At 37.1% G+C, this 25186-nt stretch overlaps 1 protein-coding gene across 1 annotated transcript in view; it reads right to left on the reverse strand.

Annotated features, from left to right (window-relative positions):
* The window catches only part of LOC129650945 (cell surface hyaluronidase-like), a 54738-nt gene that overhangs the window by 24012 nt on the left and 5540 nt on the right, over nt 1–25186 (reverse strand). The gene's annotated exons all lie outside the window — the stretch shown is intronic.

Here is a 25186-nt window from a genome sequence, read left to right on the forward strand (position 1 = left end):
ATCAACTGAACATCTAAATGATAAGCAACTCAATGGAAAGTCAGTGATGTGTGGGACAAATGGTTCTAAGTTCTTAGTTCTAGACTCTTTTCTCTCTTTACTTATACCTTCCATGGTTAAATCTTAAAGTCTAGGACATATTCTCCATCTTTTTTAGGAAGAACAAATTTGCGGAACATACCCTTCACAAATGGTTCCAGAGCATCAGCACCTAGAAAATTCCAGGCTGATGAAACACTGGCCTTAAACAGCATGGATTCTCTTAGGCTGCGAGAACTCTAACTGCAACAAATGCAACATCTAAAAACTGATTTTTAAGTATGACCATGTCAATGATCACTAAACTCAATGTATGGAGAGAACGTCCAGGCTGTAAGTGAGCTGCCAACCTCCACAATGGAGAGGCAATCCAAGACCCACCCTATTTACATCCAGCCCTGTCCACAGTGTAGCTCTTCCTCTTCCCCTGGAGTTATGCAGTCTAGATGAGAACCAGTCAATCATTTTGCCCCTGTGCCTCTGCTCCATGCCTCGTCTATTCACAAAAACCAGTATAGACTTTGATAAACTAACCTAAGTTCTCTTTTAAACTGGGGAACCACAGAGTTTGCCTATGGACATGAACGACAAAACTATGAGTCACTTTACAATTGTGGCTGCCTGTGGGAGCAGAAAGCAAGATGGTCTGAGACTCAATCTCTACACCATTGTCATCTTAGAAGTGGCAAGATGGGAAGAGGCTGGGGGTATATAATCAGATTGGCCTATGTATTGATGGTAAGGAAGGTACTGGTGAAGCTACTGAGAAAATGATTTCTATGGCCTGCTGCTGCTAAGTTGCTTTAGTCGTGTCCGACTCTGTGCGACCCCATAGATGGCAGCCCACCAGGCTCCCCTATCCCTGGGATTCTCCAGGCAAGAACACTGGAGTGGGTTGCCATTTCCTTCTCCAATGCATGGGGTAATTCAAACAGGATAACCAATGTTAAAGTGCTTTGCAAGCTGAAAAAAAACTCTGACTCTTGTGCCAACCCCTGAGTTTCGTATACTCTTTACATTTATGAATCTGTTGACTTTTAGAATGACTTTTGTGATTATTTTTGCTTGACATGAAAGTCTCAAGTGAGTTGTGATTTCCACTTGATATGTGGGTGTTTAGTGCTTCCTTGATGGCTCAGCGGTGAAGAATCCACCTGTAATGCAGGAGACATGGCAGGAGCTGAAGGTTCAATCCCTGGGTTGGGAAGATCTCCTGGAGAAGGAAATGACAACCCAATCCAGTATTCTTGCCTGAAAAATCCCATGGACAGAGGAACCTGGTGGGGTCACAAAACAGTTCAACATGACTTAGCGACTAAATAGCAACAACAGCAACAGAGGCCAACTTGCTGTGTTTTTTCTTTATTAGTGTTCATGACATTTCAGACACCAGATGTCTGGGATTTTTCCCACGCTAATTCTCCAACACCAACTTGATATCCTTTATTCAATTCTGACACTAACCAGAGGTAGTGTAGCGCCTACTGGTTAAGGGTTCGGTCCTACAAGACTGGCCCGCCCCCAACCCCTAACTTCAGATGCTAATCACTAGTAGTAGGTCTTCAGGTTACCTAAAATTTCTGACCAACTTGGCTGCAAATTGGAGGTTCCCATAGTACCCTCTCTGGTTTCAGTAATTTGATAGAGCAGCTCATAGAGCTCAGGAAAACAGTTCACTTATTTTATATTTTATAAAGGATACAAATGAAAAGCTGGATGAAGAGATACATAGGATGAGGTCTGGAAAGATCTTGAGTGCAAGAGTCTACCTTTTATAATTGAAATGCACTCTCCTCCAGGCATGTAGATGTGTTCACTAATGAGGAAATACTCTGAACCCAGTACTTTTAGGGTTTTTATGGAGGCTTCATTATGTTAGCATGATCACAAACTGCACTTTCAAACTTTTCCCCCTCCTGGAGAATAGGAGATGGGACCAAAAGTCTCAGGGTTCTGCTCATAGCTTGATCTTTCTGGTGACCATCCTCCATCCAAAAGCCCACCAAGAGTAATCTCATTAGAAAAGAAAGATATTCCTATCACCTAGGAAATCACAAAGGACTTAGGAGCTCTGTGTCAGATGGTCCCATCACTCAGTAAATTAACAAAAGTCTCAAGAGCTTTGTGTCAGGAACTTGGGTCAAAGAGTAATGATAGTATCTCTATCTACAAGTTCAAGAGTTCTGTGTCAGGCACTGGGGGCCTGACCAATATATATACATATATATAATATTTGTTTCGTATTTTACAGAGGGTCTACACTGCTGAAGAATGAGACAGGCTTTTATCTAGGCTTCCACGATAAACTCAGGGCACTGAGTTTTCTATCACATTAAAAATTCTAAGGAGATACTAGCATCATTAAAATATTATTTAATTATACCTTTTATTAAGAAGTTTTAATGTGTTTACCGACTGCTGTTGGATTGTTAATAAATAATCTTTCCAACATGAATTTTATGATCATGAGATACTAAATAGAAAAGCTCTTTAGATTTATCCATGTTATGGTTTGGAAAAGTAGTAAAGTTAGGTATTTCTGATGTCAGAAAACCAGTAAGAGTAAGCTGCTGAATTCAAGTTAGTAAAAATATTGAGACATTTCTTATCTGTATGAACAGCAAGAATCTGAAAGCATGATTCCAGCAAATACACTCTTTGAGAATCAGCCCATATGTCACTAGAATTCTTAATAATTTAAGGTGAACTAGAAAATAAGACCAGAAAGATTTCATTTACTTTCAATCTAATTCAACAAACACTTATTGAACTCTTATTAAAGGAAGGTTCTGTTTCAGAGACTGTGCATATATAGATGAATAATAAAGAAAACAAACAAAAAAACCGATTCTGACTCTTGCTGATCTTATCAACAACATTTATGGTGGTTGAGGATATACTACATAAAGCCTGTTTTCTCTCATCCATCTTACTTAAACCAGGACAGAGACTCGGGGCATCTACATTTTCCAGATGAAGATCAAGACCTCTGTAGGAAAAATCCAAAATGATTTGCAGACCTGCTCAATCATTTCCCGCTGATTGCTATCTAAATTCCTTGGGAACTAACACTGGTTTATAGATACCTATTGCTGTAGTTCCTACACACTTGTTCTCAAAGTATGGCCTGTGGGCTAACAGTATTTGAGTATACTTGAAAAGGATAGATGGCAATTTTTCTCTGTTTGGTACAAATCACCTGTAAAGCTATCTAGTCCTGGAGTTTTGTTTTGGGGGGAGTTTTAAAATTATCTATTCAGTTTCATTACTGGCAATTGGCCTGTTCATATTTTGTATTTCTTCCTGACTCAGACTTGGGAGAATGTACATTTATAAGAATTTGCTCAGCACAGAGGGCCTCAAGACAACTCGCTCCTTGTGGGGAGAAGCTCTGCAATTGTAATCTGTTTATGGGTCACCCACCTGGGGGTATGGGTCTTGACTATACCACTACTCCTCTCTTCCTGCCTACCTCATTGTGATTCCTTCTTTATACTTTTAGTTGTAAAGATCTTTTCTGGTAGATCCTGGTATTTTTCATAAATAATTTTCTGTAAATAGTTTTAATTTTGGCATGCCGGTAAGAGGAGGTGAGCTCAGAGTCTTCCTACTCTGCCATCTTGGGAACTCTCTATTTCTTATCGCTCTTTATTACTATAAATCAGAAGTGAAAAGTAGTTATTCTGTTTAACTGCTAATATATTAAGCAAATCAATTAAGTATCGTGTGGATGTTTTAAAATATCAATAATTAAATGAGTTAGACTTTATTTTAAAGAGATGAGGGAAGAAATTTAAATTACAAAATTTTTAGTAAAGTATTAGCCTGTATTCAATGAGTATAATGCTTGCAAAGATGCAACCCACAAATACATTTCACTCAAGGTACTAATGTTACGACAGTTACAGAGTGAAAGTGAAAGGGAGATCAATTAAGATAAAAGGGAAAAAGATGACAGGAGATATATAAACAGGAAACACTTCACAAGAAGGCGGAAAAGAGAGGAAGAAGAGATGGAGCTATAAAATAATAGAAGAAAAGAAACAGATTGAGTACACATAAAAATGAGAGACAGGGGAATTACTAGAGGAATGGACTTTTTTTTCTGTCCTCACCTTAATTTCAATGTGGTTATGCACTTTAGAGTAGTTTAAATTGCTATCTCTGTGTTTTGAAAAGTAATTACTGAGCACAGTTCTTTAACTGCTCTTTACCAGGAGCATTGCTGAGGCCCCACTCTGAGTAGGATCACTGTGTCAGGCTGTCAGAAATGGTCGAGTTCTCAGCTCTATACTGCCTGGTGTCATGGCAACTTCTCTTTTGCAAACAGAATTTGCTGCAAGGGTCTAAGTTTGAAGCAAATAAAATTGTGGTACGATAGAATCCTCCCATTTATTGCTAGGTGGCTTCTCAAATATGAGGTGGAGTCAACACATTGGGCAACCTTTTTCCTATTAACCTTGAGACCAACACATGTGGAAAGATACTACCACACTCCATCAATTCAATTCTCATTTTAAGTTTGATGATGTTCCTTTGTTATACCTTCTCATTCTCATTCTAATTATGTGTGTTGACTGAATACTATAATGACTTGGAATTGAACTAAAATGGCAAGGGGTATAAAATGTTTTAAATTAAAATCCCCCCAAAGAAAGTGGAAGATCACACAGCCATTGTGAATTTCTTTTTGTTTTGATTTGTTTTAGCATTGGTTAGTCTTGGAATTAGTTTTAGAGTTAGATTTTTAAATTTGTTCTCATTTCAACTGAATTTCGATAAAAATATATATTTGACTTTTAAACCCTAAGTGAATTTCATGTTTATGAATGTGAAGAAATAATAGCTAAACAAAAGAGGAAAGTTTAAAAACTCTTGCAAACACACAAGTCAACAACACAAACTTTTCTCTAAATTGCTCCTTCCTAATGCTTTATATTTTTTTCTTCCTTCCATCATCTAAGACATTTATATCATCTAACATGAAGGTGAGATAAGTACTAAATTTATATCTAAGAGAGATCTGTGGTACAGGTCCTCTAAGAGGAAAAGCAACATCAAGGAGAAAAGAAACAAACTGAATTTTTAAAACCTATGATAAGCAGACACAGTGCAGGCAATAGAACTAAATTTCTAAAACATGTATATTTAGTTTCTTCCAAAACATGAGATAAGCTACATCTATAATACAAGACCAAACTACAATGAAAGAATATTCAGAACACAGGAAGAGATTGGGGAATTTTTTAAATATGATAAGTAAAATTTTCAATAGAAGGATTAAAAGATAAAGCATAAAAACCTTGAAAATTAAATAAAAAGATAAAAAGAATAATATACATGCGAAAATAAAAGATTATTCCAGGAGTTATACCACAAGGAGATAGAAAAAGGTCTACAGAAAATACAAAAGGGAAAAAATTTATCAAAGAAATAATATTTCCAGAGTTTAAGAGCATACATCTTCATACTGGAAAAGCTTATGTTAGAAATACATTTGCCAGACAAATGCATCAGGTTTTTAAAAAATACTTATGTCTATCAGAAAATCTAAGGACAGAAAAAAAAAATACTAGAAGCTTCTGATGGGAAGAAACAATAATTATCAAAAAATAATCAAATAGAATAAAATAGAATTCAGCGGCTGTAGATTTCTTAATGGAAATGTTGGCTGTTATAAAATAAAGAAATGATGTCTTTAAATTCTGAGGGAAAGTATTTTCAAACCAGGATTCACACTCAGGCAAACTATCCGTTGAATGTGAAGTGAAAATAAATTCTTGTTAAAGTATATAGGTTCTTAAAATTAATCATTCTTGATTCTCCTCCTAGGAAGCTACTATCGGATATGTTTCTGCAAAACAAGGAAGTAAACAAATACAGGAAGGACTTGAAATCTGGCAAAGGGTGAATCCATAGCAATAGAGCTATGGAGTTTCACTCTTGACTGTTATACAGGAGCACCAGTCAGCACCCGGTGTGGACTGGAGCAGTGGGCTGGATTGCTGCAGAGCCAAGGCCTTCCAAAAAAACAATCATGCTTAATTAAAATAAAAAAGAATCTGGCTTAGTTACCTTAAAAATTTACTAATAGGCATTTGAAAGGTCAGTTGAAATATTTGTAAACTGTAATAATGACTCTAAATGAAGCTGAGAAAATATGAAGAAAGAGGCAATTATTAATTCCATGCAAAATATAGGAGAAAAAATTCAATCATAATATATACTACAACGGCATATTAAACAATGCAACCCTGATCCGCCATGAAATATATTAAATGACATTGGGAGACTGAGAAGGGTATTTGTGTAACTGTGTATGTCTATATATCTACATGCTAATATGTATATTTGGGGACAGGGTGAGCTTAACTCCTGTAACAAAATTAAACTGATGATATCTGAAATTGATAACTGAAAAAGTAGTAATGCCAATCAATTATTTTATAATATTGTGATAAATGTAAGAAACAGCCCAAAGAATTTGGACCTCTGGGGAAGAAGTTGAGTACAGAAAAAGTGAAGGGCTCAACTATATATGTAATGAACTGTTAGGAAATAGGTGATTTAAAATTATGTGCATTCATTATTGGAATCTAAAAATTTAAAAATGATTTTAAAAAGAAAGAAACATAGCCACTCCCATTATGAAAATAATGTTTTCATTTACTAATAGAAATGTAGATCATTTGATGCTGTCAATACTACCCATGATTTTGAGACAAACTGTGCTATATATGCTTAAGAAAATGATCCTGAGTCATACCTTTATTTCTTATAAGTGACATTTTTACAAAAGGAAGAACTTCGTTCTATCCTAAGGAATTGGGAAAGAGTTTATAAGATCTGAATGTATGACATCTACCCAGTGGATGGTAGATTGTTCAGATTTTGAAGAATTTGCTATAGATATTAGTTGAATTGGTGAATAATCTTAACCAAGGGGATTACGATTCAAATATTGATGTATCTTAATTTGTAACATGAAACTAACCCTGAGACAAACTGTGTGTGTCTGTGTGTGTGTTGGAGGAATAAGGAAAAGCAGAGTGACAAGAATCGCATAACTTTCCTATGACCCAAGGATTAGTATATTGATGCTTCTGATCCCTAGGGCTTGTGGATGAATTGTGTTCTACTCCATAGCATTATTTTCTTTGGGGAAATACATGCCAGAGGAAAGTATCTCTTTGTGTCTTTAGATAGGTCTAGTGGCTCCTGTCTTTTGAGGTTTTACCCATTACATTTGACAGCATTTCTGCATCATTTCTAGTTTCTTTATCTTTATTCTCATCTACATTGCACCTAGTATGCTCAGGCCCCTCCAGACTATTTCTAGCACATTGCTCACAACACCAACCACATTGGTGAGGCCCCCAACATCAGTACACAAAGAGCCTAATTTAAACCCTCTTTCCTGATACAGGGATCCAGTGTTGAACACCTCTTAATCATGACACAGACCACTTCATGTGCCTCACAAGATTTCTTCTTAATTCTTCTCTTAAGAGTCTTTATTTAGTTATGTTGATTGTTAGCTAAGCCTTCTTGTTTGTCTGATTGTGCTTTAGACTTGCAATTATGATTTTTATTTTCTTTTAGTGCACCACAGGCTATGACACTAAGAAAAGTGTTGCTGAGTGTCAAGCAATCTGGGGATACTTGGAGGTCAATGACTCTCTAACTACAGCACCTGTAACATTGATTTGCAAGATAGATGTGCTTTGTCCACAAAGTACATTCATAAATGGTCTCTGTAGGGCTAGGATATTCTATGCTGTAGGACAGAGTACTGGAATGTTGAAGATGACTACATGATAGATACCCAGTTCCCTTTCAGGTTGAGGGGAATTGTGGAATCAATTAACTGTTCATTAATATGCTCAGGAAAATCAAGTATCAGTTTTTAATCAAAACTACATAACCTACCTTCTTCTTCTTCTTCTTTTTGTTTTTTAAACAGAATATCTAGTCATAGGACCAGCCAGTATGTTTTGCCTTATACAAGCCTCCAGTCCTTGCTGACTGGTTCAGTTTGGCTCAGTTGCTAGTCGTGTCTGACTCTTTGCGACGCCATGGACTGCAGCACGCCAGGTCTCCCTGTCCATCACCAATTCCTGGAGTTTATTCAAACTCATGTCCATTGAGTCAGTGATGCCCTGCAACCATCTCATCCTCTGTCATCCCCTTCTCCTCCCACCTTCAGTCTTTTCCAGCATCAGGGGCTTTTCAAATGAGTCAGTTTTTTGCATCAGGTGGCCAAAGTATTGGAGTTTCAGCTTCAGCATCAGTCCTTCCAGTGAATATTCAGGACTGATTTCTTTTAGGATGTGCTGGTTGGATCTCCTTGCTGTGACACTTACCAGTATTAACTTAATTCAGTTTAATCTAATTCAATCAATAGCCGTGTACCAATTACATTGTGCATTGTGCACAACTTGCCATACAATTTGACTACAACTCAGATCCTGTCCTGAAGGACTCATAGTCTAGTAGGAATAAACATATGACTACTTAAGCATATCAGTCATGACTGATATGGAAAAGAAAACACTATGACTGTCACAGGGGCAGACATGCCCATGAGTGTCCAGGAGTCTGTGGCAGAGGTGGGGGTTGGCAGTGGCCTGCTTCAGGGTTGGAGGCACTGAGTCTAGCAGTGTGTGCATGAGACATTTTGACCTGTCTTCTACTTACACTAGGCTATCATTATCTTCATTACCTCCATGAGAGTTTGGCCCCAGGTCAAGCAACAGGGAGGGAACACAGCCCCACCCAGCAACAGAAAATTTAAGATTTACTGAATATGGACCACCCATCAAAACAAGACCCTGTTTCACCCTCAGTCAGTCTCTCCCATCAGGAAGCTTCCATAAGCCTCTTATTCCTATCCATCATAGGGCCAACAGAATGAAAACCACAATCACAGAAAACTAACCAATCTGATCACATGGACCACAGCCTTGTCTGGCTGTATGAAACTATGAGCCATGCCATGTAGGGCCGCCCAAGATGGATGGGTCATGGTGGAGAGTTCTGACAATTTGTGGTCCACTGGAGAAGGGAATGGCAAACCACTTCAGTATTTTTGCCTTGAGAACCCCATGAACAGTATGAAAAAGCAAAAAGATAGGACACTGAAAGATGAACTCCCCAGGTCGGTAGGTGCCCAATATGCTACTGGAGTTCAGTGGAGAAATAACTCCAGAAAGAATGAAGATGGAGCCAAAGCAAAAACAATACCCAGTTGTGGATGTGACAAGTGATGGAAGTAAAGTCTGATGCTGTAAATATTGCATAGGAACCTGGAATGTTAGATCCATGCATCAAGGCAAATTGGAGGTGATCAAACAGGAGATGGCAAGAGTGAACATTGACATTTTAGGAATCAGTGAACTAAAATGGACTGGAATGGGGGAATTTAACTCAGATGACCGTTATATCTACTACTGTGGGCAAGAATCCCTTAGAAGAAATGGAGTAGCCTTAATAGTCAACAAAGAGTCCAGAGAGCAGTACTTGGATGCAATCTCAAAAATGACAGAATGATCTCTGTTTATTTCCAAGGCAAACCATTCAATATCACAGTAATCCAAGACGATGCCCCAATCAGTAATGCTGAAGAAGTTAAAGTTGAACAGTTCTATGAAGACCTACAAGACTTTCTAGAACTAACACTCCAAAAAGATGTCCTTTTCATTATAGGGGACTGGAATGCAAAAGTAGGAAGCCAAGAGCTACCCTGGAGTAACAGACAAATTTGGCCTTGGAGTACAAAATGAAACAGTCAAAGGCTAACAGAGTTTTGTGACGAGAAAGCACTGGTCATAGAAAAACCTCTTCTAGCAACACAGGAGACAACTCTACACAATGACATCACTAGATGGTTAATACTGAAATTATTTTGATTATATTCTTTGCAGCCAAAAATGGAGAAGCTCTATACAGTCACCAAAAAGAAGATCGGGAGCTGGCTGTGGCTCAGATCTTGAACTCGTTATTGCCAAAAGCAGACTTAAACTGAAGAAAGTAGGGAAAACCGCTACACCATTCAGGTATGACCTAATTCAAATCCCTTAAGATTATACTGTGGAAGTGACAAATAGATTTAAGGGATTAGATCTGATAGACAGTGCCTGAACAACTATGAATGAAGGTTTGTGACATTGTACAAGAGGCAGTGATCAAGACCATCACAAGAAAAAGAAATGCAAAAAGGCAAAATGTCTGAGGAGACCTTATAAATATCTGAGAAAAGAAAAGAAGCAACAGGCAAAGGAGAAAAGAAAAGATAAACCCATTTCAATGCAGAATTCCAAAGAATAGCAAGGAGAGATAATAAAGCCTTCCTCAGAGATCAGTACAAAGAAGTAGAGGGAAAAAATAGAATGGGAAAGACTAGAGATCTTTTCAAGAAAATTAGAGATACCAAGGGAACATTTCATGCAAAGATGGGCACAATAAAGGACAGAAATGGTATGGACCTAACAGGAGCAGAAGATATTCAGAGGAGGTGGCAAGAATACACAGAAGAACAATACAAAAAAGATCTTCATGACCTAGTTAATCACGATGGTGTGCTCACTCACCTAGAGCCAGACATCCTGGAATGCAAAGTCAAGTGGGCCTTAGGAAGCATCATTCCGAACAAAGCTAGTGGAGGTGGTGGAATTCCAGAGGAGCTATTTCAAATCCTAAAAGATGATGCTGTGAAAGTGCTGCACTCAGTATGCCAGCAAATCTGGAAATCTCAGCAGTGGCCACAGTAGGGGAAAAGGTCAGTTTTCATTCCAATCCCAAAGAAAGGCAATGCCAAAGAATGCTCAAACTACCACACAGTTGCACTCATCTCACATGCTAGCAAAGTAATGTTCAAGATTCTCCACCCAGGCTTCAACAGTATATGAATCGTGAACTTCAAGATGTTCAAGCCTTTGACTGTGTGGATCACAACATAACTGTGGAAAATTCTGAAAGATATGGGAAATCCAGACCACCTGACCTGCCTTCTGAGAAATCTGTATGCAGGTCAAGAAGCAACAGTTAGAAGCAGCCATGGAACAACAGACTGGTTCCAAATTGGGAAAGGAATACATCAAAGCTGTATATTGTCACCCTGCTTATTTAACTTAAATGCAGAGTACATCATACTAAATGCTGGGCTGGATGAAGCACAAGCTGAAATCAAGAATTAGGGGAGAAATATCAATAACTTCAGATACACAGGTGACACCACCCTTATGGCAGAAAGTGAAGAAGAACTAAAGATTGATGAAAGTGAAAGAGGAGAGTGAAAAAGTTGGCTTAGCTCAACATTCAGAAAAGGAAGATCATGGCATCTGGGCCCATCACTTCATGGCAAATAGGTGCGGAAACAGTGAGAGACTTTATTTTTGGGGGCTCCAAAATCACTGTAGATGGTGACTGCAGCCATGGAATTTAAAGACACTTGCTCCTTGAAAGAAAAGCTATGACCAACATCAGTTCAGTTCAGTCACTCAATCATGTCCGATTTATCGTGACCCCATGGACTACAGCATGCTAGTCCTCCCTGTCCATCACCAACTCCCGGAGTTTACTCAGACTCATGTCCATTGAGTTGGTGATGCCCTCCAACCATCTCATCCTTTGTTGTCCCCTTCTTTTCCAACCTTCAATGTTTCCCAGCATCAGGGTCTTTTCCAGTGAGTCAGTTCTTCGCATCAATTGGCCAAAGTATTGGAGTTTCAGCTTCAGCATCAATCCTTCCAATGAATATTCAGGACTGATTATCTTTAGGATGGAATGGTTGGATCTCCTTGCTTTCAACAGGACTCTCAAGAGTCTTGTCCAACACCACAGTTCAAAAGTATCAATTCTTCTGTGCTCAGCTTTCTTTATAGTCCAACTCTCACATCCATACATGACCACAGGAAAAACCATAGCTTCAACCAGATGGACCTTTGTTGACAAAGTAATGTCTCTGCCTTTTAATATGCTCTCTAGGATGGTCATAACTTTTCTTCCAAGGAGCAAGCATCTTTTAATTTCATGGCTGCAGTCACCATCTGCAGTGATTTTGGAGCCCAACAAAATAAAGTCTGCCATCGTTTCCACTATTTCTCCATCTATTTGCCATTAAGTGATGGGACCAGATGTCATGATTTTAGTTTTCTGAATGTTGAGTTTTAAGCCATTATTTTCACTCTCCTGTTTCACTTTCATCAAGAGGCTCTTTAGTTATTCTTTGTTTTCTGCAGTAAGTGTGGTGTCATCTGCATATCTGAGCTTATTAATATTTCTGCTGGCAGTCTTGATTCCAGCTTGTGCTTCATTTCTTCATTTCTGGCCCAGCATTTCTCATGATGTACTGTGCATATAAGTTAAATAATCAGGGTAACAATATACAGCCTTGACGTACTCCTTTCTGTATTTGGAACCAGTCTGTTTTTCCTTGATCAACCTAGACAGCATATTAAAAAGCAGAGACATTACCAACAAAGGTCTGTCCAATTCAAGCTATGGTTTTTCCAGTAGTCATGCATGGATGTGAGAGTTGGACTGTAAAGAAAGCTGAGCACTGAAGAATTGATGCTTTTGAACTGTGGTGTTGGAGAAGACATTTGAGAGTCCCCTGAAAGAGATGGGAATACCAGACCACCTGATCTGCCTCTTGAGAAATTTGTCTGCAGGTCAGGAAGCAACAGTTAGAACTGGACATGGAACAACAGACTGGTTCCAAATAGGAAAAGGAGTTCGTCAAGGCTGTATATTGTCACCCTGCTTATTTAACTTATATGCAGAGTACATCATGAGAAATGCTGGGCTGGAAGAAGCACAAGCTGGAATCAAGATTGCCGGGAGAAATATCAATAACCTCAGATATGCAGATGACACCAGCCTTATGGCAGAAAGTGAAGAGGAACTAAAAAGCCTCTTGATGAAAATGAAAGTGGAGAGTGAAAAAGTTGGCTTAAAGCTCAACATTCAGAAAACGAAGATCATGGCATCCGGTCCCATCACTTCATGGGCAATAGATCTGAAAACAGTGGAAACAGTGTCAGACTTTATTTTTTGGGGTTCCAGAATCACTGCAGATGGTGATTGCAGCCATGAAATTAAAAGATGCTTACTCCTTGGAAGGAAAGTTATGACCAACCTAGATAGCATATTGAAAAGCAGAGACATTACTTTGCCAACAAAGGTTCGTCTAGTCAAGGCTATGGTTTTTCCAGTGGTCATGTATGGATGTGAGAGTTGGACTGTGAAGAAGGCTGAGCGCTGAAGAATTGATGCTTTTGAACTGTGGTGTTGGAGAAGACTCGTGAGAGTCCCTTGGACTGCAAGGAGATCCAACCAGTCCATTCTGAAGGAGATCAGCCCTGGGATTTCTTTGGAAGGAATGATGCTAAAGCTGAAACTCCAGTACTTTGGCCACCTCATGCGATGAGTTGACTCATTGGCAAAGACTCTGATGCTGGGAGGGATTGGGGGCAGGAGGAGAAGGGGATGCCAGAGGATGAGATTGCTGGATGGCATCACTGACTGGATGGATGTGAGTCTGGGTGAACTCCAGGAGTTGATGATGGACAAGGAGGCCTGGCATGCTGCGATTCATGGGGTCACAAAGAGTTGGACACGACTGAATGACTGAACTGGACTGAACTGCACTGTACTCAAGGAGATCCAACCAGTCCATCCTAAAGATAATCAGTCCTTAATATTCATTGGAGGGAATGATGCTGAAGTTAAAACTCCAATCATTTGGCCACCTAATGCGAAGAACTGACTCATTGGAAAAGACCTTGATGCTGCAAATGATTGAGGGAAGGAGGAGAACGGGACGACAGAGGATGAGATGGTTGGATGTTGTCACTGATGTGATTGACATTAGTTTGAGTAGGCTCCGGCAGATGATGATGGACAGGGAAGCCTAGTGTGCTGCAGAGTCAGACACTACTGAGCAACTGAAGTGAACTGATCACATGGCCAAGTTTTTATACCTGAGGATAACGTACATGAGAATATATATGTAAAAGTTTAAATTTTTACATTAAAACATTTAAAAATGCCTTGTACTCATGCATCTATTTTCACCATTTTCTAGTGATTTTGGATTCTTCTTTTTAATCTCATATGGAATGGGAATGGGAAAGGGAAATGAGAATATTAATTCATTTGTGTGAATATATTTTCTGGAGTAGAATTTGGTGGGACAAGATGCTAGATCTCCACTTCAGAGCTTCCTTTAACCAAAAAGCACTGAGCTTCAGTATCTAATCCAGGATACTTCCCTGGTTCTTACTGATCACCTGTTCAACATTATCCAGATAATCATCATAATTTTTTTGTTTTCTTGTTGAACATCAGCAGTGGTAACAGTTGCCTATCATGAGATTACATTGATCCCTGAGTGTCAAAGGATAAACCTTTCCAAAGTCATTTAAATTAATTGAGAAGGCAAAATGTTAATAAGTCAGTACTGTAAATAAGCAGGGGAAATTTGATTCCTGAGCATCATCCCATTGGTAAAACTGGGTCTAATAGGTGGAATAATGCTATGAAGTATGACTTTGTTTGAGAGTAATGTTGGATGACATGCTTGGCTGACCAAGTCAAGTGTTAAATGTAAGAAAGAATTGTTTAAGAACGTTTCCCTACTTCGCTTTGGTGGAATACCATCGCACAGAACAGATTTAGAATTAAGAGGCTTGTGTGTATTTAGCTTAATTAAATATTTAATCAAATGTCATCTACCTGTTATTTCCACTCTACAATTTTCCATGACACCCAGAAGAATTAGCTATTTTTTAACATTTCTGTTGACTTTCTTGAAATAGAACACTATTGTTTTATGTTTCTATCCATCTTTTAATTATCCCCCCAAGTTCTCCCTCCTTCATCATCTTTAGTTTCACTGGGAAAACCAAGTGGGATTAGTAATCACTCACAGTATTTAGAAGTTCAGCTGACCTTAATGAAAAGCCCAGGATCCATCCAGGTTGAAAAATGAAATTGCTGTGCCTTGTGATTTTTCACGTTTCCCCTTCATTCCCTGTAGCCGCATCTTATTCTTAATCAGAAGGAAAATGTGAACAGATCCATTCCATAAAACAGTGGAACAGGGACTAGGAACCAGGTAGAGGCCATTTAATTAAGAGGTATAAGAGAAATAGACTGTAAAATTCAGCTAGTCCTATATAAAATGTCAGCTTAGGAGGATTGAATGATAAGCTAAACTAACACATGTGAATTTCCAGAAGAGAAAAAGACAGTTTTGAAATCTTAGCAGCTTTGTTTTACTTTTAGTGTGCTTTAGGTTCAAGATCACAGGCTCAGCGCAATGTTTTAAAAAGGACAGAAGATGGAAGTAGGAAAGAAGTCAGCTCAATGAGTGTCTGGTTACAGATCGCAATCAAAGAATATTGTTCTGGTTTGCTTGCCTAATATTAAATGGATATTGGCATATTTTTCAATAGTTTGGCAAATTGTTTCATTGGTGATTAGGAACAAGACTTGTCTGGGTTGTGGCTTCAAAATAGCTTGCGCCAGGTTTGCATTAACAAGGAAGCCATGTTAGTAAGAGGAATTTTGCAGTGTTTGCTAGGGGGCACTGCAGGGCCGTTTTTGTCTTGTCGCTTTGAGTTTTTCGTGGTTTGTCCATTTTAGTTACCTGTTTCTGTGGAAGCTGAAGTATTATATTGTTAATTACAGAGTTTTTATTATGGTTTTTACCTAACTACTTTCCCTGTACCCTTCAAATTCTGTGTTTTCTGGTGGGATTTGGTTGAACTAAAAACCCTAGGTTATAGTGGGGTGTTGATCTAGGAAATAGCTGAATCCAGCCTCCGCTAGGAAAAGTGAGTTTTGTTTCCCCTAAAATAGCCAGGCCTGAGCACATCCCTGAGTTTGTTGTTGAGCATCCAAATCTTAGGCGTTGTATACTGAGAAGCATTCCTTGTATTTTGAAGTCAGCCTGAAAGATTTCTGAAAATGAATGCGCTTTTCCTTGTCATCAGCAGGGCCTGTTTCACCTATCACCATAACGTGATTAAATCATAAGAGTATCAAAAAGCACCTGAAGACGGAACAGTCCTATCAATCTTGGTTCAGAGATTTTAATTTTCTGAGGGGAATGAATACTATAGTCATCCCCAAGGCAGTGCTGCTTTTACCTCAGAGCACTGTCAGGGAGCCAGTTTGGCCTTCTGAGCCATTAGTCAACAGTAGAGTTCTTTTAACTAAACTGCAGTAGATGTTTTCATGGCCCAGGTAAATTCACTCTACTGTTAAATTCTTTAGTCCAAGTTCTCAGAAACTAAGGAAACAACCTTCACTGTAAATGCTCCAACTAAAGGCAGAGTACATTCATAGGGTCAGCAGAAAAATGGAGAACTCTTAAACTTGGATATCTGTAGTGATTTTCAGACATATGTAGCCTCGACTCATTATGGAGGGTTAAATCAGTGAGCTGCTTGCAAGTTCAAGCAACTGTCAGTAGATTCTGCAAGGAAAGGGCCATCCAGATAGCATATATTGTAAATCAGTCCTTATTAAACCTTTAAACTAAAACTCATTTCATTTCCAAGAGGCCCAGTTCTTAGGGTGGCCATTCTGTGATGACCGATGGACATGTTTCTAAGGCATGGCGGAGCCCTACTCTGGCCATCACTTATATTCAGATTGTTCGGGTGGCTAACTGCTCCCCGCCCAATATCTAGTTCTTATTTACTCCCTTACTATCACAATCCCAATTGTATTGGGTGTGTTAGTTGCCCAGCCAAAAATCTTTTTCTAATGTTTTTTGCAGCTGAAGTTGCCTGTGTGAAACAGTTCTAACCAATGAATTTGAAAGTTTCTGTTAGTGCTTCCAAGAAATCCCCTAAAATGGGACAGACTTGGCTGGTATGTCCCTAAGCTTTTTTACTTTTCCAGTCTCCTTTATTTTTCGAATACAGATTGAATGATGATGCAGAATAAGAAGTATCATGTGACTATAAGTTCACAAGCACACGATGGGATGTTTGAGCTCAGTGATGGAAGGAGTTGGACTCCTAGTGCTGTCACTAGGAGAGACGCTAAAGATAAAGTTTATGCTTTATAATACAAAATATTTTATTATAATATAAAATGCCATATTTTTAAATTTTTTATAAACATTCTTCAAGTAAAATTGGTGATCTAATTATTGTTGGGGCATTCATCCTCTGACTTCTCATAGCATATCCTATCACTCTTTATCCAATACAGAAAGTATAATTTTGGAGTAAAGTCCAGGAAATTCTCTAAAACATATATCCTCTAAAAATGCAAGGCGTAGGTTAAACATTAGTAGTTTCATATCTAAAATGGGAATAAAAATACTAAAACCAACTTGTTTGTCACAAAGAATAAATAAAATGAAGCCAAACCACCAACACTGTTCCTGGCATATAATACATACTCAATATTATTTGTATAAGACATATTCATAATATGCATTTTATATACATTACATACCATTTTATTTTACAGGAAACATAAACATATTTTATGTTATAGAATTTGAACATCATGTTCTGCATGTGAATTTATTATATGTCATATAAATATTTAAATACTCACTGCTAGTCATCCAGCAATGTGCCAGGCACTGTTCTATATATAAGTGAATGCAGTGGTGAACAGAATGTCTTGACCAAGTTGCAGTCTATTATGCTACAGAAAATATACCTTTGTATCTGTTATATCAATATATTGGGTACTCATGAAAGGATTTGAAATGTAATGTAAATTGACTCTTACAAATGTACATCGGAAAAGTTAACTTTCATATTTCTTTTACAAAAGATCATTTGCCCAAAATGCCAAGACCTAGCCATGTACTTTACTGTATCTATAATATCACAGATAATAGCACAGATGACAATCTGAATATAAGCGATGTCTAAAGTAGGACTCCAGCATGCCTGGGAAACATCACCCCAAGAGCCTGGGGGGATGGGAATTAGTTCAAGAAGAGAATGTGTTTGGAGTGAAATGGTGTGGACCCAGAAAGCAGTAAGCAACACCCTGAACAGACTTTTGTAGAAATGACTGAAGGCCAGGGTGCATGACGAACAGATTTTAAGTTGGAATACTTATTCGATGACACTCCTGTGGACTTTAGCCTGATTCAAATTTGCAATTTGTGTGTATGTGTGTATGTATAATGTTTAGCAGTTAATGTGTCATGATAGGGATGACACTGAATTTAAGGGACTGAGAGATAATTCAGGTCTGGTTTTAGAAAATGACTTCATTTTCTAGCATAGATTGTTTTCAGGGTAGGTAATCTCCCATCTCTAAACTTCAGTTTCCTTTTCTTGCATATGGTAGGGAAGGGAATATACTACTTGATCTTTTTTGTTGTTGTCCAGTCACTTGAGTTGTGTCTGAATCTTTGTGACCCCATGGACTACAGCACGCCAGGCTTCCCTGTCCTTCCCTATCTCCCGGAGTTTGCTCAAACTTACATCCATCCTGTTACTTGATCTTTACGTACTAAATTTCTATTTTTTATGAAAGGTTTTCTGTTTTAAGTGGACTAAATTAAACTTTCTATATACATCACAGAGCCTCTTTATACCTGAGCTTTCTTTCCCCTGTCCAAACTTTTGCAATTCCTGGTAACCTCCAAGGTTTGTGCCCTCTGGAGAATTCAAAGAACTACATTTAGGAATTTGGTTTGTTGCTCTTTCTTCCCTCCTGCAAATCAATTTTTTTGCTCACACACACACAGTGTCACAAATAGAATTGATGTCTACAACTGGAAATGCAAAAGACCTTGGGATATAAATTGAGTTGAATATATAGTGATTGGGTATTTTCTGTTGACAAATTAGTCTTTATAATTTTGGGGGTTGAGATGTGCTTGAGTTCTCAGTCTTAGGGTTCACACAGTTTTATAGATCAGAATTCTACTACTACTGTATTGTTTCCAATACATTTCACAGGAGCAAAATATCTTCAGACCACTAAACAACATCTACTTGCAAGTGAAGAGGGAACAAAAGCTCATAAAACTGCAATAAAATATTTATTTGTCTTCAGCAATAGGATTAATTTTATCACTGTAGATTTATGACCCTAGAAATTCGTTGGTGGGTATTTAATATATCAAAATAGCAGAACAAGGAGCTTGTATTAAGAAATGTGTTGTGAAACTTGTGATTTACCAGAGAGAACAGATTTTTTTCCATAGGACTTAGTAAAACAGCAACAAAATTGAATTAGCTTGGCATAAAGTTTAATTGCCTGACGAAAGATTTGATACTGCTGTTGCATTACTGTTTATTATATATAACATATCTTGGACTTGTGGATCATCACCCCCCACCCCCACCCCCAGACTGACTGGGAAAGCTAATGAAGGCAGTAGGATTGTAGTGTTAGTGTCTAGGAATCTTCTTTTTGATTTCCTCTTCCTAACACAAAGGAGGAAGAGTTCACTGCAATGATCTTTCCAAAAGGGAAAACAGGACTGTATAGCTTGTTGCCTCCTTCAGTGTAATTCCTTTATTGAAAGCCTCTCTCTTCAAAAATTCCGTAGCTCTTCAGTGCTACAGTACCTTGTGAGAGTGTGCCTTAGTGACATTCAGCTTATGCATCTGGGTTTTTGTTTTTGTTTTTGATAGAAATAGCCTGATAGCGGAAAGTCATAAAAGAATATAGTAAATCTACAATCTTCCGATTTTCTCTATTTTGAGTTGTGGCTGTAAGTATGAATTACTGTCTTTCTGTTCATATTGTGTCTGACTCTTTGCGACCCCATGGACTGTCCGTGGAATTCTCCAGGCCAGAATACTGGAGTGGGTAGCCTTTCTCTTCTCCAGGGGATCTTCCCAACCCAGGGATCAAACCCAGGTCTCCTGCATTGCAGGCGGATTCTTTACCAGCTAAGCCACAAGGGAAGCACATATGTATATATATATTTCTTATCTTTTGAGCTCCTATAAGAATTAGGTACACACTTAGGGAAAAAAACACAGTCTCTTGAGATTGTAATATGGGAGTTAGACATCTTCATGTTCAGAAACATTAGAGGTATATGGTCTGACAGATGCGGAACAACTTCAGTCCCCATAATTCAGCTACTACAGAATTTGAGAATAGAGCCACTAAATTGATGATATGGCCATAGCGTTTACAACCAGAGACTGTCTAAGTTCTTATCCATAAAACTCGTAACAGCTAACCTTCTTGAGGACTACTTTGTGAATTTTCAACCAGAAGGACAGTCTCCAAAGGGTGGCTGAGTCTGGATCATTGTTATGGAAAGTGATTGAGTAAGTAAAAATATGTAGCATGAGAAGAAGCCAGTAGCTTCCTTTTAGTTTTATTCGAATGAGGGTAAAAAAAAGATTTCTTTTTTTGTTTGTTTGTTTAATCCTAGTGTCTCCTGGGGTCTTGACAATTTGTGTTTTTAAAGTATGTCATCAAGAAAGCATTCACTTTCTGTCACAGATCTGATTAACTCTCTCAGCCATTTGCATGTTCTTGATAGTAGAAGCATATTTGATGGAGTCTACAGGAGTCCAGAACATTGAAGCTTTTGGGCTTAGTCATATCCAGTGCTTTTAGGCCACCTTCAGCCCTGTTACTGATTATCTACCTAGAGAAGATGCTAAAAATAACACAAAATATAAATTTGACTCAACAATTAGCCATTCAGACTAAAAATTCTGTTCAGACATTAAAAAATTAAGTCCATAAAACCTGAGTGATTTTATGGCATAAAAGAGATTATCAATTAACTTCAAAGTAACGTGGTTATATGAATGCTAGTGTCTCTCTCTCTCCCTCTCAGATCCTGATTAGAATAACCAAATACATTTAATAATAGGGAAAAACTCACATCCGTGCTTCTTACTAACAGAAAAGATTATATGACTACACCATAGAAAAGAAAAAGTATACACTGTTGCAAAAAAGTATTCACAGAAGTTGAAAGCAAAGAATGAACAAAGAGATACAAACTCATTTAAATAAAGGAGTCATTATATTAATGCCAAACAGGTAGAAATAAATGCCCAACATATTAAATGTACCAATACTACTGCATTATTGATGAAGGACACAATCTTCCAAGAAAATATAAATACCATTATTCTTTGCATTAAAATAACCAACATAAAAATACATAAAATAATCAAAATACACAATCTGTGTAAATCTAAAAGAAGTTGAAAGAGCTTCCCTGGTGGCTCAGATGGTAAAGAAATCTGTCTGCAGAAGACCCAGTTTCAATCCCTGGGTCAGGAAGATCCCCTGGAGAAGTGAATGGCTACCAACTCCAGTACTCTTGCCTGGAGAATCCCATGGACAGGGAAGCCCAGTGGGCTATAGGCCATGGGGTTGTAAAGTGTCAGATACTATTGAGTGACTAAGCGCGCGCGCACACACACACACACACACACACACAAGAAAAGTGAAAAGATCACAATACTAATAGATGAGTATTTTTACAGGCCTGGGGATATCAGTAATCTACAAATAAGCTAGTAAGTAAGCCAATACCCTTCAGAGTAGGATTCTTTCCCTCATCTCTTATAAAACACTAGAAAAATTTGGTTTTATTTTGAGCTATAATGGAAGCATCAATATACTACAAAATGCAGCCATTTAAGAGAAAATATTGTCTGACCATAATACAGAGGGAAATAATAAAACAAAATGAATCATACTCAATAACTTGACCATCTCCCAAGTTTTGCAGGACTGTGTTATGACTTTCTTTCTGTAGAAGTGTGTGTGTGTGTGTGTGTATATATATATATATATATATATATATATTTTTTTTTTTTTTTTGGTATTGTTTTCAGAGAATTTCTTAATCTAAAGACTTTCTATGGCCATCACAGTGACATCATTTAGTACTTTTGTCTTGTGGTTAATAATCTATGTACTGTAATTCTTTCCTAATAGCTCTAGTTCTGGTAACACAAGACAATGGGTTAAAATCTGAGCCTTTCACACTTGCATTGAATACAGTGTGCCATTGTCAGCACTAAAATGCCACTTAATTTTGTTCCTTTATTCTTATACATATCCCTATTTTCAAAGCCCTTTTCATTTTTTGACAGGTAAAAATTAAACTGATAATCTTCCTAACTGGTTCTTAGACCAAAAGGAAATATAAATGTAAGTTATATAATATATAAAAAGGTCAATGGTAAGAATATTACATATCAACATGAGAGATTTTTAAGGTTGCACTCAGAAGAAAATAAATGTCTCTGTATGCTTTAAATACTAAAGAATAAAAGAGGAATTTTTTTAATTTAAAATTTCATTGAAGATTTTTAAAAAAGAATAGCTAAAGTAAAGCACAGATTGGCAAACTCTAGTCCATAGGTCACTTTTAGCCCACCACCTGTTTTGGTGAATAATATTTTATTGAAACATAGCTATGCTCATTGACTTTTAAATTGTCAATGGCTGCTTTTGTGCTACAAGGGTAGTGTTAACTCATTGTGACAGGGACTATTAGGCCACAAAGTCATACAGCCCTTTACTGTAACCTTAATCTAGGGCATGTAAAGAAAAGGATTATTAAAAATAAAATTACAAATGAGTGATTTGAAAATTAATCTGAGATATGTCCGTTGTTTTAGCATGTTCTAACATGCATAGAAAACCATGTAATGTTATCCTATTTTGTTAGCATCATCTCATACTAAAACACTGAATGAAAAGCATAATAAAAAAATATAGATACGTTTCTCACATACAGGTGAAGTATTGAAAGTAAATAATATTAAATCTAATTCAGCAGGATGATTAACTATTAATTACCTGCAGCCAAGTGAAAATTTATTCCAGGGTATATAAATTATTTACTATAAGTAAATATGCTAATATACCTAATCACATCACATAGCCCAAAGCAGAGAAATCATACATTAATCTTAATAGATACAGAAAAACAGTTGGTCTCTTTTTATGATAGAAAAATATTAATCTAGAAACGTAAAAGTATATTCTTAGTATGCCACAAACAGCATACATACTCTGATGTTTCTCACAGTTAAACGTCAGAGATAGTCTTTTAAAGTCATAAATGGTATAAGGATATCTTCTATTTTCATGAATATTTAAGGAAAAAAAACTTATGAAAGTTTCAACTAGTGCATAAGACGTTAAAGATTTGAAAAGAGGAAAACATTAAATTATTATTTTCATATTATATTATGATTATATTTCCTGAAAACAAAGTCTGGAAATTAATAGATCTGATAGTAGACCTCATTCAAGCTTCTTCAGTTGGCAAAGGGATTCCAGTGAGCTTGACATGTAACATTTATTTGTTATATCTTTGCATTTTCCTTCAATTAGGAACAGCTCCTCATTTTTTCTTTGTATTTCATACCTTGACAGTTACAGGAAACTATAAATCAGTTATTTCATGGAACATCTGTTAATTTGGGGTGTTCCTGTTCGTTTCAAGTTAATGCGTCATTGGCTGAAGTATTTCAGAAATAGTGTTGTGTTCTCATTATATGCTCATTCTATCAGATGCACATGTTTTTCCTTTGTTCTATTACTCGTAGTGTTTACCTTCGATAAGTTGACTAAAATGCTACTGACCATTCTAAACTTACTATTTTTCCATTTTTGTAATAAGTATTATATCGGGAGGTAATTTGTAACTATAAGAGTATCCTATTCCACATTATTTTATTCATCTGTTTGTTTATATTGGCATGTATTCATGACTTTCTATTTTATTCAATGGTTATAATTTGTTTCTATATGTATTTAATTGCTCAAATTGTCCAGGGTGGCCAAATACTGAAAATTATCATATGGCCAGGATCTGCACTATATATATAAAGACATTCCCTATTCAACAATACCAAAATACACTGTTCCCTAGCAAAGTTTATATGTAGAGCAATGTTATATGTAACCACAAAAAACTGAAAGCAATATCAGGGTACAACATTAGAGGAACTAACAGATTTATACATCATTAAATATAGTGCGCTGTTGAATAGCCCTAAAAATCATTAATGTTATTATATTATTCAGGTGCTATTCATTACATCAGAAAATGCTCATTGTAATATTAATGGAAGCAAGGTAACTAGGCTCCAAATTGTAAATATTATAATTTCAAACATATTAGAAAATAAAAGGAGCAGAAACTATATTAAAATATGTATAGTAGATCTTTTCAGTGATGGAGTTATGAGTGACTATTTTTTAAAATTTCCAAATTTGCCAGTGGGCATACTATGTTTTTATAATCAAAGGGGGAAAAAAAGCAAAACAATAAAAAGCATTGGATCAGCTTCCCACAAATATTGATTCAGTTGTTGGGCTAAAGGAAGTTTTACTACCTGGGACGGTTTCGTTTTCCCACTGTGCATTACTCCACAGGAGAAAAAAACATGCCAGCATTTTGGGGCATGTTGGTGCACTGGGCAGGATGGTGCACCATTATAAGTTGGGATAATGATCATTATCTGCTAGGTGACCTGGAGAGGGTGGGTATCCAGTAACTCTCTCTATATTCTACCATGGAAGCATTAAAAGAAATCTGCCCTCATATCCTTAGTGTAAAATATGGCCCTGAAAAAGGGTTAAACAGAAGAAAGGGTTAAACAGAAGTACACAACATAAACAACAAAAAATATAAGACCTATATTTTAAGTTCATTACTCTAAAAAAGATAAAATGCAGGATGTTCCTCTCATGTGTACTATAATATTTATGAAGTCATTAATGTTTGCCAAAAACAGTACATGCAAAACTGTCTTATTCTTTCTTCTCTGGCATTATCATAATATGATCCTATATGGAACTTTTGGTAAAAAATGGTATAGTCATTCATTATGCATTTATCTTATTTTAATCCTCTTTGGGCTTGATCAGGATGACAATACTTGGTGCTTGAGAATTCTGTCACCATGAAAAGTATGAAAGCTCAAGATATATCTGCTTATTCACAAGTAAATAAATCATTCTTTTTAATCCTTTACTCTAGAAATTGAATAATTGAGCTAGAACAGGGATTGTTCCATCTGATTCAAAACATTTGGAGGTCAGAGTCTCAGAGAGATTTTTCACATGTTTATTTGCTCTAATTCGCATAATTAGTTAAAATGAACAAATTAGAAAACAAGTAACCAGAGGGTGCTGGATT

Source organism: Bubalus kerabau, chromosome 4, assembly GCF_029407905.1.
Source record: "Bubalus kerabau isolate K-KA32 ecotype Philippines breed swamp buffalo chromosome 4, PCC_UOA_SB_1v2, whole genome shotgun sequence".
NCBI classification, from domain to species: domain Eukaryota; kingdom Metazoa; phylum Chordata; class Mammalia; order Artiodactyla; family Bovidae; genus Bubalus; species Bubalus kerabau.